The sequence below is a fragment of the Neolamprologus multifasciatus genome, chromosome 5 (assembly GCF_963576455.1).
Source record: "Neolamprologus multifasciatus chromosome 5, fNeoMul1.2, whole genome shotgun sequence".
In the NCBI taxonomy this organism is placed as follows: Eukaryota; Metazoa; Chordata; class Actinopteri; order Cichliformes; family Cichlidae; genus Neolamprologus; species Neolamprologus multifasciatus.
Window position 1 is genome coordinate 8,540,393 of NC_140443.1, and position 14,348 is coordinate 8,554,740.

General features: G+C 38.6%; 1 protein-coding gene across 2 annotated transcripts in view; it reads right to left on the bottom strand.

The window, feature by feature from the left end:
• Nucleotides 1-4,950, bottom strand: part of LOC146518007 (metabotropic glutamate receptor 4-like) — a 197,185-nt gene extending 192,235 nt beyond the window's left edge. The window contains exon 1 of one of the 2 annotated variants that reach the window (XR_014873973.1): nt 3,912-4,950. The gene's annotated coding sequence lies outside the window, so the exon portion shown is untranslated. The remainder of the gene's footprint in view (nt 1-3,911) is intronic. The other variant, XM_085158659.1, reaches the window with a different exon arrangement.
• Nucleotides 4,951-14,348: the final 9,398 nt, after the last annotated feature.

Consider the following 14,348-nt stretch of genomic DNA (forward strand, 5'->3'; position numbering starts at 1 on the left):
TATTGTCAGGTAGTGGTGTTGATTGTATTTTGGGTACCTAAAAATCTGGCTTCAAATATTTGGTATTTCTCTGTAACATTAAATGAAGGTTTGGAGGGGGGAAAACAGTCTGTATTTCTATTATATGTCCACCTACTTCATCTGCTCCAGCTACAGCTTTTGCTTTACACGCTGTTTCTCTACAGGCTTTGTTTCAAAGAATGGCTTTTGATGACAGCCACAGAAGAAGAGTTACAATGCTACAGTCATTTCCAGAAAATATAGACCTGCAGGTGCAAGGATACAACAAGCTCTCCAACAACTTCTCGAACATGTGATTGTGTCTATGATCTTGGCTCTCCTTTACTCCAAATGCACTATTTTTCCACCACTGCCTTTTGGTCTGTCGAGGCCACTTATGGAGGAAGTAAAAGTGAAAGTGAAGAAGTGACACCTTTCCTCTTCTGTGATGTAGGTCCAGTGTTCCCTGTATGACTGTTGAACACTCTTGCACGAAGGAGCTACTCCTGTTTTTTTGGCAGACACAAAATCTCACATGGTTTTCCAACTAATACTGGAAAAAGGGTTTCAAATGTAAAAAAAAAACAAAAAACAAAACTAATTTTGGCTACTTGTGCACACAGCAAATAGTAAAATGGGTCCAAAAACTGTTTATTTTTAGTTTAACTTCAGTGGATGGGTGCTTTTGTTATCAGTATCAAGTCTTATTTCGTTCATCTATCATTTATTTATTTATGACTGGCATGTTCATATCTAGATTAATGTGCAATATGATATAAAGTAAAAAAAAAATTGATCGAACAAAAGGACTCCAGCATGTAGGAAACATTAAATGGGCTTGAGGAAAGGTGAATGTAACTCGATGACAGATTCGCAGGCAGGAGGCAAGATGCTCTCGAACCCTAGTGTAAGATAATGTGCATAATCCACTGCAGGGATGTTAAGTGCACTCATTTCACACTCCATTTCACACAACACTGCCCTAGGAAGAATCTGTGTGTATGATGACTCAGGAAATACACAACATCACTCTTCTGCATCTTTCTCGTGTTGTTTCTCTCCATTGTTAATAATCTGAAGTCAAATCACTTCTCCACGCTATTGTAGAATAAATTATGTGTCAGGAATGTAATAAGTACCAAAGCCATGTTATGCATGAAATACACACGAGTTAATGGAAGCCAGCGTTTCCTCAAAAATTACTTCAAAAGATGCATTATGGACATTAAAACGGTCTAATTTCCACCTGTGGCTTTATTCAGAATTTACAATCTAACACACAATTGAAATGGTACCACCTAAAGGGAAAACAGTGTCTGTTCATATATATATGATAGCCTGTTATGAGGATAAACATTTCATTTCCATCCATCAGCCCTAAGTGTGGGGAATCTCCATCACTGCTGCTGTCAGAATCCATTAAAATAGCTTGGTCATCATATATACACTACCTTAAATATGATATGAAATTAATCCATTAATTAATAGTGTGTACAAAATGAAACATTTTAGCACACTATAAATGTATAATGCATGTAAAAAAACTGTCCTTAGAGAGATAAAAATGAGTCCACTAATTGCAGGGAGTTTAAGTGAAAAGCTGACAAATTCTCAACTATGAGAATGGCCATAGTGTTTCTTAATATTAAAAAAAGAAAATATTCTGAGTATCTATGAAAGCATTCTTACATAATGTGAATGCAACACGAGGGCATAAATCAGTGCAGGGATTTTTAACTTGGCTGTTTTAGTTGACACACTTATCCGTATATTTAGTCATCTGTTTCATTTCACATTAAACAACCTACTATTTATTTCACATATAAAATGCCGTGTTTGTACTGTAGCCAAGTTTCCCATATCCCTCCAATCTTTACTATGGAATTGTTTGGAAAACCTCCCTGGTGAGCAGATGGTGCCTGCCGGGAGGAGAATAAAGCTAAAACCTGGGCTCTATACACTGCACACACATTTCCCCATTTCCAGAGCAAGCTTTTGTAAAAGGGAACAACAGAGGTCTAGTGGGAATTTAACCATGGGTCTGTTTTGGAAAACACGTTTGTTTATTGGAGCCTTTCTCTATGCAGCAGCTACAGTAAACACCGTGGATACTGGAGACTGGAGAAGAGCATCAAGCCCCCACTTGCTGGAATGATTTCAATCACTTTGATCATCATGGTTTCCACCATGAATGCGATGTGTTCATTATTTGACCCTTTTGTCAACGGAACAAAAAGACAGGGAAGCATTTGAATTTACTGGGAAAGCTTATCTACGTATGCTGGTGAATTCTGTATTATTAAGCAGAGAATGAGGCAATGCTACAGTATGTTCTTATGGCTGCTTACGCTCTCGTCCACACTGTATTGAAGAGAACTTAGCAGCAGGCAAACCACCGGTCTTACGCTGAGTCTGCACTTGCTAAACTAACTCAGAGGACATGATAAGCCAGGCAAAGCTTGGAAAAGTAAATCTGAGGCTGTTTGAATAAGCCCTGCACCTCTCTGTCAGCTACAATCAGCGCACAGAGTATTCGTCCCAATCTCTCTCTGGGGGAGATTTCTTAAGCACGCTTTGTTGCTAGATCCAGGTAGGCTATCAGTCACTGCAGTAGTGAAGAACATGCCAACAAGAATAACCCCAACATAAGACATAAAATCCTCATGGGACCTCAGAGGCTGGACTAGAACAAATTAAAAAATCTCTCTTTTGCTGAGTCACTCTATTTAGATAATTACCCACTGATATGAAGAACATTTCCCCACTTGGCTGTAAGTTCAGAGGGAATGCAGACAATGGCATATTTGGCCGTAATCATAGCAGCCCCCCACCATCAATTGAAGCTAAGAGAGTAAGATAGCACAGAGCTAATCTTTGGCTCAACAAAAAGGCCCGAGAGGGCAGCACAAAATGGAAGCAGTATTAAAAAAATTTGCTCCTGGCATGAACCTTCACTGCCTCTCCAAGCCCTTTATTAAAAGGCCAACAACAGACAAAAACTGTGCAGGTAAATCAAGCTTAATATGCATCCCTAATAACCAGGGGAAAAAGCCTTAAAGTGCAGCCCATGCATGCCTAAATAATCTATTAAAGTTTGCTCTGGGGTATAGTACAGCAGCAGTCTCACATCAGCTGGTCTACTACTGTCTCCACTCTCCCTTCCACTGCCAGGAGGCTGCACATCTGCACAGCACAGTGACTGACAGTCGATGGTTCACACACCGTTTACCCCACCCCCGACACACTCTCTCGAAACACCACCCAGCCGGGGTGCTCCCCTACGTGACTCAACTTGTTTCAGGGCTGAGAGGGAGACACTGGGGGAGAGGTGGGGATGAGACAAATGTGGGGGAGCTGGGAACGATGAAGCGGTTGTTTGCATGCTGTTGTGTTGCTGCCTTTCAGAGTTAAACTGGGTTTTGCTTGAATTGAAGAGAGGATTTATCCATGGTTTCGGTCTAATCTGCGCTTTCAAAGCTGCAACTATATTTATATTAAAACCCCGCAGCTCCAGTAGTTTCGATATTGAGTCATTCTTTTATCATATTTTTGCGAGACTTCAGGCGCCTCTGCAGCGCAGCGAGATACAGGGCTCCACACAAAACGCTGCGCCTTAACGCGTAAAAACAATCAATGCACTTACAGTCCAGGGCGTTGCACTCCTTTTTACAGCCAGCACATATATTTACTTTTCTAAACTACAACCGTGTGAATCATCAATTGAAGTATTATACAGCTCTGAAATGTACATGACAAATGTTTTGTGTGCACCCCCAGATATCTATCATGGGTCCTCGTTGCCAGCGCTCTGCGTTCGCACTAGTTAGTATCAAGTAATTTTAAGTCACGACGTTAACAAACATTTGATTGTCATAGATGGCCCATTTTGCCGCTCGGGCGGCTGTTCTTACCCCTTTCTCCTGTCCACGAAGAAGCTTTTCATAAGAAGTGACCCATATCCACGGCAAAATCGCATCTTGTTGGGCGCATCAATTTGTAGAGAGAAGATTTCCCGAGCTTCAAAAAAAGCGTCTAAACATTCTTTCTCAATAGTATCCAGCGGGAATGTACACTCGTTTGGAGGCTCCGTCAATCTCCCCAAATCATTTCGAGCGCTGTCCTCGGAAAAGTGGCGCTGAAAGTCTCAAGTCCTAACTTTAGGCTGTGTGCGAAGGGAAAATAAAAGACATGTCCAGTAGAGCTACTCACTAATACAGCTCCTGCGAAAAGCGGATCTGATTTTTACGGGATAAAAGAGCGGAGAAGCGCATATCCCACACCCGAGGCGAGAGCACTTTCTCACTGACAGAGGGAAGACTACATGCGCCCCTTGCACTGGATGTGAATGATGTTAAATGCATCGCAGCACACCGCCTTTATCAGGAAAGAAATGCACCATCAGTGAACGACGGGGAGAAAAGGTGTGAATGTCTGATTAAAGCATATAAAGCTACCAGCGCTTTGGCTGGAGTGTGACATACAGGCTGTGCATCAATTTGTTTAATTTTAACGTCCATTTGGCCGCCTGCTGCTTCAGCCCTCAGCACACCCAGACCTCAGTGTCGAGGATTGTGTTTATCTTCGTCTATATAGTGAGCAACAAGAAACACAGAAAACCACCCTGTCTACCCCTACTGCCAGTCAAATCTGATTTAGTTGATATTTTTCTTTGTTTGCTTGTTTGTTTGTTTGTTTTTTAAATAAAATATCTCAGTATTGAAGTTGTAAGGCTCATTTCATGCGTACCAAATCCTTTTGGACTAATTAAACAAGTCACAACAATTCTGTTTTATCCGACAGATATTTTTCTGTCAGATATAATGAATTCCTGTGACTGTGAGATCGCTTGCAATCAATGCAATTTTCACGGCGACAGCAGCAGAGATGGTATAAATGATTCAAATGTGACGGTTTTGGGTCGGCTCGCACGTTACAGGTGCTGTTGCGCAGCCTATGCAGTATGTTGGATCTCAAAGGTTTGGGATGCTGTGCGTAGACCATGACGAAGATATCAAGTCCAATCACCGAGTGAGAAAACTCAATCTAGATACTGGGTGTGTGTTGTGTGTCCGTGTGCGTGTTTCCCTGACTGACAGCAGCCACGCTCTGCAGCACATTTATGAAATTATGTCCAAGGGCATGCCAATATATGTCCCAGATTATCCAGCAAAAATGCGAGAAATTAGTTTTAAACTAGGCATGGGATGTTATTATTTGAGACTTGAATGCGATTGATGCACCCATTTTTTGGCTATTAACCTTCAAACGTCTAACGTGTGCTGTGAAGTGACAAAGGACTTCCTCATCGATCAGTTCAACGGTGGCATCGGTGCATCTTGCAGTCCTGATTGATTAATTTTCCAAGATGTCCAATAGGAGGCTCCCGGTGATTATTTGGCCTTTGCCTCGAGTATATGCGCAGCTGCTCTTTCTGCCTCCCTGATCACAGGGCAGGGGGGGTGGAGGCTTTCACAGGTCTGAGTGGGTCACACCTGTGGAGTGTTGGACGTACTCCACCACATCAAGGGAAGGTGGAAGGGATTGTGCCTGTATAGGGAGAGAGAGAGAGACTTGGAGGCTGAGGCAGTGGGGGTCCTTGGTGGTGGTGTGTGTGTGTGAGTGTGTGTGTGTGTCATGTCTCTCAGAGCCTTGGAGGCAGCTTAGCCTCTGAATATTCATCCACACCTCTGCTGGAGCAAATTCCAGCTACATGCCTAGACTGAGTGAAAGTCTTGTGAGCTGTAGTGGGACCTTGTAAGTCGTGCAAAAAATAAGAAAAGAAAAAAAAAATCACAGATCTAACTTGTGCACATTATTGAACAGAGTGTTTTACATCTTTTTATTACTCCACAAAGCATTGACTCCCTTCCATCTGTCAGCTCCTCAAACCGGTGTTCTATTTCTGTTTAGCATAGTTGGCATAATAAGTGAATTATTTAGCTGTGGAGAATGGCTACAAAAGTTATTTCCACCAAGAGACCCATTTCTGCTTTGCTTTCTGCTGCAGTAGACCGGGTCTTGTCGAACGTGCTTGCTCTGAGGATAACATGTTATGGAACTGAGTCCTCCCAGTCCCCTCTGCGCAAGACAACTCTGGAGAATTACTTGTTTCAATTAGCTATGGGGCGGAGAGAATTTAAGCCATGTTAATTCCAGTCACTAGTGAAAATCCCAGTCAAAGAGACTAGCCACTCAAGCATAATCGCCTTCCCCCAGACATCTCTCATTTCATGGATCCATTAGGGAAATTAATCAAAATGTAAATTGTGAGGTCACTTTATTGACGGTGTTCAGTAAAGGCCAAAACTTCACTACTTGATTTAGAGGAATCCTCTTCTTATGACAACTCCGAGCTGGTTTGGCTTTTGCCCATTCACTCATTCAGTGATCTAGATAATTTGGCTTTAAATAGCTGTTTTTTTCTTCTTAATAACAAAAGCTGGATTAATCTCAGTGAGGATGAGCTGCTTTAAAAGTTTTCAAAGACAAATGATGACGTGTGGAAGAATAAGGAGGAGGAGATGACACAGATGCTCCCCATTCAAATAAATAATCTAATTGTTGGAACAGAATCTGATGTTTGTGTCACATCTTTTCATCAGCGTCTGTGTCATCGAATATTGAACTCTGAGGACATACAGACTGTTCGCTAACATCTGATTATCTAAAATTGAGACTGTCTGACACGCCCACAAGTGGCAAGACAAAGGAATGAGTCAGTTTGTCACTCTGGTTTAAAGCAATTCTTTGCAACGAAATGGTGAAACAGGCCAGCTGGGGCAGACAGACAAGCCATATGCTTTATGTGAGTGAAATATTTTGTCGAGATACTGGCTGGCTGACAGTTGTCGCAGCTGTAACCTTTGAACTCCAAGAGCCTTTTTTATATAAGAGACTGGCTGCAGTTCAAATTGGCCGAGGATGTGCACACAGAAAAACAGATTTGATCTGTAGATTACCACGAAACACTTAGACAGCTGCATTAGATTACTGCATGTATAGAGATGCCTTGTGAGTAATAGAAAATACAGTTAATAAGAGTGTTTAGCATAGATCAAGAAACAGTGGCCAAAAATACCAAAGCCATCAAAGCTATAAAAATACAGAGCAGTGCGGTCTGTAGGTTTAGTGATGTTGCTTTCTCTGTCTTTTGATGACTCTTTAGCTCTTTATTAAAGTAAATCATCATACATCAAATAATTAATTGAGAACTTATTTAGCAATTAATGTTTAGTATTAAATGCTGATAATATTCATATTAGTTTTCAAATTAAAATGATTTAACCATATATTATGATACTATACACATGAGCTCATCTCTCTTGGCTGTTAAATAAATTAGGTATTGAATATCACTGGATATATGAGCTTGGGCTTTCTGTAACTGGCATAATAGCAGCCCCTGGTGGTTATGTCATTTAACATGCACTCAAACCTCAACTCAAAAAAGAGTGGTTTACCATAATTTGGATGTAATATTGAAGTGAGACATATACACTCTTTTCCATCAGACATCAGTCAAATTACATAACTATAGCTCAGTTAGGCCTTTTATTAAATGGACCATAGCAGAAGAGAAGATGAACAAATAGTGGTATGTATTTAATATTTAGATTTTAGCCACTTTTCCAGCATTCAAAGAAAACTAAAGCGCAATATCTGATGGGCTGTGACATAAGTAATGATTTTATATGTTACCAACCTTTTCAGCAATGATTCTTTGCAGACAGAGGACAATGCTACTTTAAGCCCAGAAAAACACAACCCAGTAAATTGGTTCTCCTGTGTGTAAAGCCGAGCACAATCTATTCTGGCCTTGGGCAAGACAACACAATCTCCTGCTTGTTTGGTCATTAATGTGCATACTTACCTGATGGGAAAAAAAGGTACTTGAAAGGTTAATGTTGCCAATATCTTTGGAGTCTTCTATTAAACAGACCTCAGCAGCTACATAGCCTTTGGTTGTATGGCATCTTCTGGGATTGCAATATTAAGAGATATAGCACTAAAGCTGAATTTCCCTGCTCATTTACTTTTGACACCGTTGAGTTTTGGTTCTGACTGCTGGGTCTACTGCTAGCACTAAAGATCTAATGTAACAACTAGGCTGATGAGCTTTTACACTCATTCTTTGTTCTAAAAATAAAAATGTGGCAACTGCCAGCATTCGCACATAAATGTGCAAATGTATAATAAAAAGTTCCAGTGGTTTCAAACTGGCTAAATGTATATGTAAATGTATGCACTGAGACTTAATGTCTCAACTATTTAAAACTGTAGCTACGTTTTAGTCAGTTTCTGGAAAAGACCTGTGGGTGAAAGAGGCTAAGGACCCAAAACACAACACAAAAGGGTAAAAGTCAAAAGTACAGGTTGTACCAAATTAGGTAGACAAATAAAGTTAAAAGTGTGCCAGCCGAACACAGACAAGGACACGAACAATGTACCATGGAGACAGATTAGCAGAGTGGGAAGAGGTGACCAAAGAGGTGCAACAGGTGACAGAACAGAAGATCAGGTGGAAGAGGTTGGTCTGATGAGAACAGATCATGAGAAAACAGCTATGCTCAGTAAATGATTGAATCAGTCAAAAACTTCCACCCAAGTAAGTTCCACCCAGACATAAGCACATTGTGTTGAAAAAAGATGATATGCGGTAGATAATTTTTTAAAAAAACAAATGGATGGATGGATGGATGGATGGATGAATGGAATTCTTATTTTAAAATATTGATTTGTTTTTAGACTACATGCGACTACTTAAAAAAATGCAGTCTCTCTTGTGCCTCTTTCATGCATAGTGGTCACTGCATTGGACAGCTTTCAAAAGCTATTTTCTTGGGCATGAATGGTTTTGATGTGTCTGCATATCAGCCATTTCAGTTGGCAGTGTTTCACACACACACACACACACACACACACACACACACACACACACACACACACACACACAGGTAGTCGCCTGGTGAGAAACAAAGTATACGTAAAAATGCAAGTATCCAAGACAGCCGACAGTGTCCTCTGTCACGCAGCTGATCATGTGTCCATGGATGTCATGCATCACTAGTTATCATTCAACTACAAACCGTGGATGCTATCAATTTTATTGATGTGCAAACAAACTCAGTTCAGTTCTCAGTTCTTTTGATTGTTCTGCAGTTTCTTTCTTTTAGCTATTTGTATGCAACATATGGTGTGTTTACAACAAAGTCATATTTGTACTAATTACTATTATGTGACTAGCCTTTCAATTGTCATCTTTTGAGGTCAGGTGGACCCAAGTCACTGAAACAAATAGTACAGTTCTTTGAAGATGTATGCACATGGAAAAGCAAGTACCAAAACAAAGGATGTGCCAATTGAAACTTTAACGAAAAAAGAAGAATTATATTATATCATGTTATATATTATATTTTTCAGAATTACGGGCAATATATCAACTGTATGTATAATACAGACAAAGATGCTGACGAGTACAAAAGATTTACAGCATTTGCATTGCTGTAAATTGCTTTTTTTTTTTCCCTTCCTAAAAGCTTAGACTTTTTAATTAATTTTCAAAGTTGTCACAAAGTACAGGTTGTCAAAATAATTCTTAAAAAGCCTTTTTACCACATAACTGTAATAAGCAAAGTTTAGTTATATTAACTGAAACTGGAACAATACCTGTGAGAGCAAAGCTTAAGATCTGTATCAAAGTTTGCAAGGACCCAGATTTAATGTCCTACATAATTATACAGAGGTGTCACTGTAAGATCTGAGACTATAGCTGTTCAGGTGTTGGATTATATGAGCAGCAGCAGTTGGAGCCCATTAATATAAAGGTAACAGTATCTAATTTAGGTTAGCTACTGTGTTCTATAGTTTGTTTTTCTTTTTTTTTTTTTAATACAGTGTGCTTTAATATGCCTTAACTCTGATTAGTTTTCATCATTATCAACTGAAAATTAATATCCATGATTTGGAGTTCATCACTTGTTAGGTTTTGATTTTCAGTATGTGTCACTTTTAATTTAAGCACACATATGGTACCATATGTGACACAACGTAGAAGATAAACATCAAAGTCATGTTTCCTTTCATGAAAATTCAAACAAAAAAAGATATATATTTAAAACGGGAAAAAAGGAGGAAAGGAACATGGTAAGAATTCTTCCTTAAAATACGCATGGATCAGATCATATGGTCTAGGAATAAGAGCTCCCTTATGAACGATTTTTTAAAATTAATTAATTAATTAAAAAAGAAATGCTGCAGTACTGCAAGAGGTGAGCGCCCTCTTCTGGACAGGGCAGAAACTGCAACACCGCCCCAATGTGTGAATGGTTCATCAGAGACTTCCAAAGAGAATTGGTTGCCGTAGCAACAGCAGATCGTAATAGTGCAGCCTCTTGAGTGTGACCCTACACAGATGTGTTTAATTGTGTAAGACCTGCTTTCCTCATCCCAAAGAGAGAGAGAGGTGGCATAGAAAGTATATATTTCATTCTGTGCAAACAACCGTGACCCTGATGAATTTCAAATGTCTTTGCAACATGTGTTGTTTATTTTCTGTTGGGTTCATAAATCTTATGGTTTCCTTGGAAGTTGGCAGATGCTTGGAGAAAGTGAAATCAACATGGCTGAAACCCGAAATTTGATTCACTGAGAAAAATCATCAATTGAAACCATCAAAACTTCACCCGTCGCTTGGTGTCATACTTTCTGGGTTGTATCTCCTGGTGTTGGACCCTCAGAAGGATTTCTCAACCGGGTTCCTGTTTTAAAATTTAGTTTTTAAAATTTACTCATACATTTCAAAGCCTGTCTGGGTCTCACTCCAAACTACGTAGAAGAAATATTCAATCGAATATAAGCCAGTTTGTAGTCTTACACCCTCAGTCCTTAAGATACATTTGATAATCTTCAAATCACTTCCTAATGTAGAATTTCATAGACTTGGTTTTATATGATGCTTTTTAACCTTGTGTTTTATAGTCTTTTATGCCTGTTTATGGTATTTTAGTTGTCTTGTTTATTATGTCTGTTTCCTTGTTTTTTATTCTTTCACTAGATTTTGTTAATTATTGTCATTTTCTGTTCCGCATCTATTATAATTCTTTGGAGTTGTTTTAAATGTAATTTTTTTTAAATGTTTTTAGCATAAATGTATCTGACTTTTATGCCCATAATGTGAAGCTTTCTGTCTGAATTTATCTTTTCAGTAATCTCCTTTTCCTTTTCTGTCAGTGCTTCTCTGAAACTGTTATATGACATTTTATAGAGCAGGGAGGTTGTGAATTAATCGAGAAAGTAGTTAGCAGAATGGAAGATTAATGAATGACTTGATAAAGAAATAAAGAGATTAGTTAGTCTAGCAGACAAGGCTGATATAATATAGATTTTTGTAGAGAGAAAAAAATCTACAACAAACAAAAAATTCTGTGGCCCCACACGTCTGTGTGTTTTCCTTGCACACTGAAAATCATCTGCTAGTAGTCAACAACAATGATGCTGAATGTGCATAATTACAGTATCATGAAGCCTTTTCTCAACAACTGAGAATGTGTTGACCCAACTCCTGCTCCCAGAAAACACTTTTTTAAATTGTTATTTTATTTTAATTACATTTATATGTTAATGTTGCATAATTTACATTAGCCCGGGGCAACACATCTAATTACATTTTTCTTTCCTCCATCTTGTAATGTATTTTAATAGCTACACACAGGAGGTGGTGGACACAATATTATGAACACCTACTGTGCCGTACAATTAGTTTCACTTTTAGGGGACTCAAGCTTTTCACTTTTTTCCCCAATAATTAATGGGGGATGTGTTTAAATAAAAATATGATACAAGTAGGACCAAATACAGGTGGCATGGCGGTCTGATGGCTAGCACTGTCACTCACACAGCAATTAGGTTCTGGCTTGAATCCAGGGTTGGGCCTTTGTCTGTGAAGTTTGCATCTTCATCCCATGTTTGCATGAGCTCCCATAGTCCAAAGACATATTTCAGGTTAGGAGATTCTAAATTGGCTATAGATGTAAAGGGTTGTGAGCATGAACTGTCTGTCTCTGTGTGTTAGTCCTGCAACAGACTGGCAATTTGTGCAGTGTCTCTCAGCCTATGAGGGTTTAATAAACGCTCCAGCCCTGTGGCAACCCTTAATTAGATAAGTGGAAGAAATGGACAAATGGGTCCAAATACAAGCAACCTGTTGCTTAGTTATAGCCTCCTCTTCACAATCTAATGCATTTCCATGTTTAAACCTTTTAAAAGGCGTCCTTGCTCAGTGTTACATATTTTCAAATAATTAGATGTATAAAAATGTAAGCGTTAAGCCTGAGTTATTCTTATTTTACAGAGATTCAATACCATAATTTCATACTAGTTTTTGATTAGCTTTGTTTGTGTTTGTTTTTCTTCTTGATTATGTCATCGAAGCAAGACTTGCCCTTTAATGAAGAGCAATCTGAGATGTGCTGAGAAGAAGGTAAGAGCCACTTCAAATGTCAACATCTGTGGGTAGAAAACTGAGAAGTTAGTGAATCAAATAAGGAGAAATTGCGTTGCGTTGATTACTGGTGGGAAACTGAGTTATTGCAGCTATGACAAAAGCAATGAAATGACAACTTGAACAATCAATAGAAAAGACTTGAATAAGAGCTTTTGTAAGAAATCAGCATGCTGAGGATTTGTGTGAGTTTGGTGGAAATCATGATGTGCCAGTCAGCTTAAAATAACTTCAATATTTGCCCCTTTTTTTTCTTTTCTGGTTTGGTTTATTGTTTGTATTTGCAGACCTGACTAATTTAATAATAATAATAATAATAATGTATACTTTATTGATCCTCGTGGGGAAATTATGCTCTCTGCATTTAACCCATTCACTCAGTGAAGCAGTGGGCAGCCACTAATCAGGCGCCCGGGAAGCAGTGTGTAGGGATGGTTCCTTGCTCAGGGGTACCTCAGGGTAGCTGTTCAGTGGGGGACAACCACGCTACCTACTGAGCTATCCCTGCCCCAACTTTTCACACAGAAAACATTTCAACTGACACTAAAGAGTTTTCATTCATGTCTGCTTAACTGGACTTTATTATTCCATGAACTTTGAATTGTTTGAACTGTTTGAACTGTTTTTTTGTTTTTTGTGTGTGTGGTGGTGGTGGTTTCTTGTTTTTTCTTTACACACATCATAAAATACTGTAAATTAACTTGTTTGCTTATATGACAGCTGAGATTCATGTCTGTGCTTTTTGTGTTTGTTTGTGAAATTGAGACATTCAACAATAAAGCATTTTTGTTTTATTGTTTGCTGTGGCCCACTCCTTCGCACTGCAGTTACATCAGATTCATCCTCTGTTGTTAAGGACAGGGTTTTGTGGTGTGGTTGGTAAGTTTATGTAACAAATTCAATTTAAAATTCAATTTGGAGTTCCCACAATTAAGTCGCTGCAATAATGAGATTAAACTGATTATTTAGGGACCTGAACAGGTTTGTAAGACTGTGACTCATTGTTTGGTCATTTATAATAATGCAAATGCAGAGCAAAGTGCTTTTTTAGCAACATCGAAAAGCCCAGACTATCCAATGCTGTTTCCTAAATTCTTTTAGAATTTAGTTTACATGAAAGGTTCCAGTTTTGGTTCAATCAAATTGCATGTAAACATTTAAAACAGATGTTAAACGAGACTGAAAAATCTACATTTCTTTTCCAAATATTAGAAGACATCAATGAAATAAACTTCTGCATTGTTGGTAGACTTTGGCAAGCAAGAAAGAGATATATTTATATGTCTTATCCAAGTTATAACAATGCAGAAAACCCTGATAAGATTCAGACTTTGGTCAACCTTTCCTGGAAAGCAAAGATAAAGATTCAGAAATGTCTTTGTGATCTAACTGAGGGCACAAAAGTGCTCTGTCTGATCGATTTGCTTCAATGTTGATTTAGTATGCACTGTTAGAGCCACAGCCTGCTCTGCAGATATGGGGCATTAGATAGTACTAGATGAAGAATAAAAGAAGATTAGTGGAGGACTTTCAAATGTATTTTTTTAAACCTGTATAAAAGGTCTAGAGAGACCCAAGGCCATTACAGTGTGTAATTATAGTTTATAATGTATTATTAGAAAATGTGTTTTGACAAGCATCTGAGCAATTAAATACTAAAATTCCCATGTAGGGATAACAAGGTTGAAAATCAACATGATAGTAGACTATCCACCTTAATTAAAATATAATTTTATTATAGGTCAATCCAGTTTTACTCTTTATAATTTATTAACAATTTCTATTATTTGGGAATTTTTGCAGCTATTTTCCATTTGAAGTATATTAGGATTTGACAAAAATACATTTG